The sequence below is a fragment of the Gobio gobio genome (assembly GCF_949357685.1).
Source record: "Gobio gobio genome assembly, chromosome: 22".
NCBI classification, from domain to species: Eukaryota; Metazoa; Chordata; class Actinopteri; order Cypriniformes; family Gobionidae; genus Gobio; species Gobio gobio.
The window spans coordinates 18,346,849-18,353,701 of record NC_137118.1 but is presented as its reverse complement, the minus strand read 5'-3'; positions in this window follow the sequence as shown (position 1 = coordinate 18,353,701).

The following is a 6,853-nucleotide window of genomic DNA, read 5'->3' as shown; positions in this document are numbered from 1 at the left end:
CTTCTTCACCAGATCCAGCATCAAGTGACAGTAACACTATTATTTGATTGTGTTCAATACGGTAACTATGAGTGAAACGTCACTTCATGATTGTGTATCAGACATTGCCACCTTGTGGAATAAAGGTGAATTGCACTTATTCAGTCATCAAAGATTAAATTATTGTTGTGCAGAAAGAATATACACTTCTCGAGTTGTTAATGACCCTATACAATTTTTAGGAAAAAAAAAACAAAACAAAAAAAATGTATGGGAAGACAGGCATTCTTTTACAAAAAATTTTTTTTTTTCTTGTTATATTGTTTATAATGAATTTAGGAATACTAAAAAGGTTGATTTCTAACTTTTAAAAAATGTATGAGGAGGAAGGTAGTGAATGATGTTTAATTACTTTAAATTAAATTTGTCCACTCGTCTTGCTTAGGCTATAGCATTTTATGTCTCCTAAATATGAACTAGTAAATATTTTCACACCTTGTTTAGTGTATTTGTGTGTGTGTGTGTGTGTGTGTGTGTGTGTGTGTGTGTGTGTGTGTGTGTGTGTGTGTGTGTGTGTGTGTGTGTGTGTGTGTGTGTGCGTGTGCGTGTGCGTGTGCGTGTGCGTGTGCGTGTGCGTGTGCGTGTGCGTGTGCGTGTGCGTGTGTGTGCATGTTTTTCTATCCCGGTGGGGACTTCAACCTGAATGCACACTGACTCAGGGGATTTGTGTCGTGGGAACCTAAATTGATGTCCCCATGGGGAAACAAACTTATAAATCATATAAAGCCTATAAAGTACGAATATTGTAAAATATTGTAAGAATATATAGTAAAATATAGTAAAAAATCTATTACAAATATAGTAAAATATAGCCTATAAACTATATAGTTTTCATTTTAATTTTAGTAATTTTTTTTTTTTATTAGTTTTTTTTTCTATTAAGCTAATTTATTTTGTTTCAGTTTTAGTACTTCAAATTAAAATTATTTTATTTCAGTTATGGTTGAACAACAACATCTAGTTTAATTTAATTTAGTTTAATTTAAAGTCTAATTTTCTCTAAAGTTTAAGATTTCATCTAATCTACATTTTATTTTATGTAACTTTATTTCAATTAACAAAAACTATTTTAATTGTTTTAATGTTAGTTGACAATAACAACACTGACAGTTTTTTATTTGTATAAATATTGTTTCACATAATAAATATTGAAATTAGTTATATTTATTTTACTTTGGTATTAAAGTTTAATACATTAATAATTCATATTTTTTATATAAGACAAATAATAAAATATACATTAAATACATGATTTTGAAATTAATACATGTTTAAAAAATGTCAAGATGTTACTGTGTGACTAATGTGACTAATGTTAGTTTTAATGGACTTTTAATCTGTCAATAGTGTGAGTTAGCATAGAAACATGTTCACAGAACTATATCAGATGAAGGTCTTCATACTCCGTTTTCTTGGATAACACACAAATATGTTACCAAAATGGTCAGGGAGGCAAGGCATTTGGATGTGACTGTTTATTCAAAACCGTGTTTACACAGGACATATTTCAATACCTTTTGGGGATAGTTCCTCAAGGGGACTGTGGAGATGCAACCTCTGGATCATCCAACCTCTCCTTTCCTCTCAGTTTTACTTGCATACTTTGTCCAAATCAGATTAGGCTGTAAAACCCCTCATCAGAGCAGTCTGTCCCATTATTGCAGAACAAGCTAAACAAAACGTCCCTGAAAGGCCCGTCCTTCCTCTGAACAGTCAGCAATCATCAAAACTATCATCATCAATAATGAGTGCAGCTGGAAGTGGAATAGTTTAATAGTATAAATATCTGTAGTTCTCACACAACTGCTGCAGATATCAGTTACACTGTTAGCCACGAGGGCCAAAGGCCGAGCTTTCTGCCCACTGTGGGAACACATGTGTGAGTTGAGCATTGCTTCTTATTTGTCCTTCCTCCTCCTGTCTCTCTTTTGCTTCAATTCTGGAAAAAATAAATAAATAAATAAATAAATATATATATGATTCTGATGGTCTAGTTTAAGCTGGTTGTGCTGGTGTCCAATCCTTGCCAAGCTTAGCTGGTGGCCCTCTAAAACACATATATAGACCAGCTGCTGGAAGAACAGCTAATGACATTAGGGTAACATTATTTGATTTTATTATTTTATTTTACTTTTATTTTACTTTTATTATTTCAGAAGCACAGTTGTATGTAATGCAACAAGCGTGTTCCATCTGTAGAAAGTGCAGTTTTAAAATAGCAAGTGCTTAGTCTGCCATCTAGTGGGCGCTAGTGTTTTATACAGAAGAACATGGGCGTAAATTTCATCTAACAGTTGGGGGGACAGTAAACAAAAAATATCTCAAAGGCAATTTTTGAAGGGGACACAAATAAAACAGCCAAAGTTGTACTTGTAAGCATATTTGTGGCGTTTTGGTGCACTGAAAAACTTAATCTTATGTCCATTTCTCTGTTCTCTGTCTGAGAAGACCGATGTGTATACTTTATTTAGTGCAAATCCAGCCAAGCAGCAAAACTAATATTACTATAATACCACAATGTATTTTCTTTATTTTGAGATCCTTTCCATCTAAACTGTCTCTTAAAAAGTTAGTTCACCCAAAAAATGAAAAGTATCCCATAATTTGCTGCTCACCCTCAAGCCAGCCTATGTGTATATGACTTTCTACTTCCGTCCAAACCCAATAAGAGTTCTATTAAAAAATTAAGCTTTTTAATGGGAGTGAATGGTACCTAGTTAATAAAGGGTTAATAAAGGACTTCTGAAGCAAGCGATTCCTTTTAAATATCAAGATTTATAACTTTATAAACTCTAATAATTGGCTTCCGGTAACGGCCGTACGTGAGTCGAGTTCCTGCAGAAGAGTGACCTCTGACCCGACGCATCAGAAATGTTTTTTTTAATCTCTCTTTAGTTATGAGAATTAGCCATATTCATCCACACAACCAAAACATGTTCTTCAGCAAAATGCAGTTTTGTTTCTTTAACCGCTAAAGGCCAAAAGTTACACTGTATAGTGTACCTTTAACACTTTAAAGGGTTAGTTCACCCTGTCATCATTTACTCACCTTCATGCTGTTCCAAACCCGTAAGACCTTCGTTCATCTTTGGTCATTAAGGTTGAACCACTGTATTTATTTTAAAGATGTCTTATACCTTTTTGGGCCTTGAAAGTTGCAATGATGTTGCTGCCTATGGTTCAGAAAGCTCTCGGATTTCATCAAAAACATCTTAATTTGTGTTCCGAAGATGAACAAAGGTCTTACGGGTTTGGATCGACATGAGGGTGAGTAATTAATGACAGAAATGTCATACTTGGGTGAACTAACCCTTTAAGTCATATAGCATCGGATATTGAAGGGAAAACAAGGTAATTCTGAAACATCCAAACATAAAAATAATTATGATCTATTTTATTTCACTGTAATAATAACTAAGTTTTGTAGTATTTATGATGCTATAACACTGTATTTGATGGACCAAAGAGAGATTCTTCAGAATATCATTCGCATATTTTCTTTTATGTTCCACAGAAGAAAGCCATACAGATGAGGGAGTAAATGATGACTGAAACAGACATGTTTGGGTGAACTATAAATAAAGAATATTAATTTCAGTCAAATTTGGTAACTATGTTAGAGATATATTTCTCACTTTTTTTGTAACTTGATGAGAAGAAAAAGATCAGGGCAAAGATGAAAGCTTTGAGAGCAAAAAACAGATTCGATCCATTAATTCATCTCTTTCTGTGAGGATGAATTGCCCCGTTGAAGTGCAGAACCTCTTTCATTATTTGATCTAGAGCACAAAGGTGTCTGTATGGGGTTGAGAGCCCAGAGCAACGGTATAAAGCGCACAAGATCTTTTCAATTCACCCACATCGACTCAAACAAACGAGAAATGTGGCGAAATAGTAAATGCACTGATCTGATTATCTCATGTATTGTTTAAAACATTTTGTGGTATAAATGTGCAATTTTGTTTGCCCAGAGCGGAAATCATGACATGTGGACTAGAAAAAACTTGCTCAAAGAAAGATATCTTGTCTGATCTCTAATTAAACTTCTATTTAATCGTTTTTACAATGGCCAATGCATATTAATGTACTTGTTTCATGATTTCCAGTGTCTGTAATTGAAGTGGAGTGTTAATATCAACCCATTTTTAAATGAATTTTCTTGAAATATTTGTCTCACACTGCTTTCTGTTTGGCAGGTGAAATGAACATCAAATTTGTCTTTTTTGTATCAACAACAACAAACAAAAAAAACTACATTATTTTTACAGGCCTGTGATGGAATATTTTGGAATATAATGAAATAATAACCAGAGCTATTGCCAAACTTTAGACACAATAAAAATAAAAATAAAAAAGTACTAAGGGACAGAATTATGTATAAGCAATGTCAATCTACAAATGACAATCAAATGAAAACTGATTCCTTTATTCCTATAAGAAACAAAAAAGACAGATAATGCAAACAACAAAGTAGTTTACAAACAAAATGCAACAAATTATAATTATTTGATAAATATTAAAATTATTAAAAATAAAAACTAAATGGTTGATCAATGTTTCAACATCTAGTAGTCTAATAGGCTACCACTTTTTACTTTCCTTGTTGCCGCACATTCACTAAATTAGCATTTTAATACAAGCTTCTCAAAGACGTGGATAATTACGTTTGAGGCTTGATATTTCTCACTCAGGTTTGTAACTTGACAATAAAGAGGTAGGGGCAAAGATGAAAGCTGTGAGAGCAAAAAGCAGAGATTTGATCCATTAATTCATCTCTTTCTGTGAGGATGAATTGCCCCGTTGAAGTGCAGCCCCTCTTTCATTATTTGATCTAGAGCACAAAAGGTTGAGAGCCCAGACCAATGGTATAAAGCAGCATCTCCAAACAAGATCTTTTCAATTCACTTGCATGCTCAACAGCAGAGAAATGGGGTGAAATAGTAGATGCATTGATTTGATTATACGGTGCGTGATTCAGTTCAAAACACAGCTCCTACATAAGAGACGGGTCCTTCACATGAACCCACACTGCAAAGAGGAACAGTCCTAAATATGGAAACCTCCCTCGCTCAAGAACAAAACAGACCAAAAAGACCTTCAGATATCAGCCAGCCAGTTTTAAAACATTGCTGTTTAATACAACATTTCTTAATGGCTGAATGATGAACAAAAATTTTGAAAAAGTGCCCGATAATCACCAAAATACTTCATTTTAAGGTGACACATGTTATATATGTACTTAGTAATACCAGTAAATTATGTCATTACAAGTAACTAAACTGTAAATCTATAGTAAGTACAAGTTAATTAATATTACTCAGTAATTATTTGAGTAAGTACAATGTAAACTATGTCACCTTAAAGGAAAAGTTCACCCAAAAATGAAAATGTCCTGGCTAATCCAAGCATTATAATGGCAGTAAATGGCAGCCCAAAATTTGAATACTAAAAAAGTACATCCATCCAATTATAAAAGTAATCCATATGGCTCCAATCCATAAAGGCCTACTGAAGCGAAGCAATGGGTTTGTGTAAGAAAATATATATATATTTAAAACTTTATAAAGCAAAATATTGAGCTTCCGGTGGACCGCCTTCCGTATGTCACGGGTAGCCAATGAAGAAAGATGAGGAAACAGGATATGGTCAAAATAGAATTTACTGTAGACATGAACAGCATGACATCGAACAATAACTGACAAAGGAATGAACAGAACAGGGAGTATAAATACACAGGGTGAATGAGGGAACTAAACAGGCACAGGTGGAGAAAGATTAACTAATCAGGGACTAACAAGAACAATTGCAGACATGGCAAAACGTAATTGTGACACCGTATTCAACTTATGAAGAAAGTGTAACACCTTTTGCAGTTCAAAATGCTTACCCTCCGCTACCAGTTACGCTTTTTCTGTAAGTTGAATACAGAAGGTGGTCGGTTGTATTCGTCTGAAAGAAGAAAGTCATTTGGCTACATCAGGATGGCTTGAGGGTGAGTAAATCATGGGGTAATTTTCATTTTTGGGTGAACTATCCCTTTAAAATAAAGTGTAACCAAATAATATTTTGCAGTAGGCCTATGTCTATTAGGCTGCAATGACAACTGAACAACAGTTGTGTTAACATACAGTAGATTTAAAAAAAAAAATACAATAATTGAACAGTAAATCTTCTACAAAAATCAATATAATTAAATATAAACAATTCTTAGTTTTATTTCTAAGTTAGAAACACAAAATGAGGCACACATGTTCATAAAACTTAATAATAATCACATTATGTCACGGCATGAAAATCCTGAGATTATGAGCTTTAAACATCATAATTGAATACTATTTTAATAATGTTTACAAGTTTTGGATCAGCAATATTTTTATTTTGAAGAAAATTTTATTATTTTATGCAGCAAGGATGCATTCCATTGATTATTGACGGTAAACAATATTACATTAAAACATTGTTAATACACCAATAAGGATTTATTAAGAATAACACTGATTATCACTGAGGGTCATGGGCAGCCAAGGCTCGTGATGCACGTGGGGAGTGAAAAAAGTTTCACTGTTTCACAAAAATATTAAGCAGCACAACTGTTTTCAGCATTAATAATACATTGTGAATGGTACTGTATAAAGAAGTCCTTCATCATTTTCACAGTTAACTGTCAATCAATGGCTGTTTAGTCGATACTATATTCCTGCAATACCGGAGGCTGCATTTTCAGGACTGCAATTCTAGGACCCATGATTTTTTGTGACTTTACCACCTATTCTACTCCAACAGAAGAGACCTGAATTAAACCAAACAGACACAA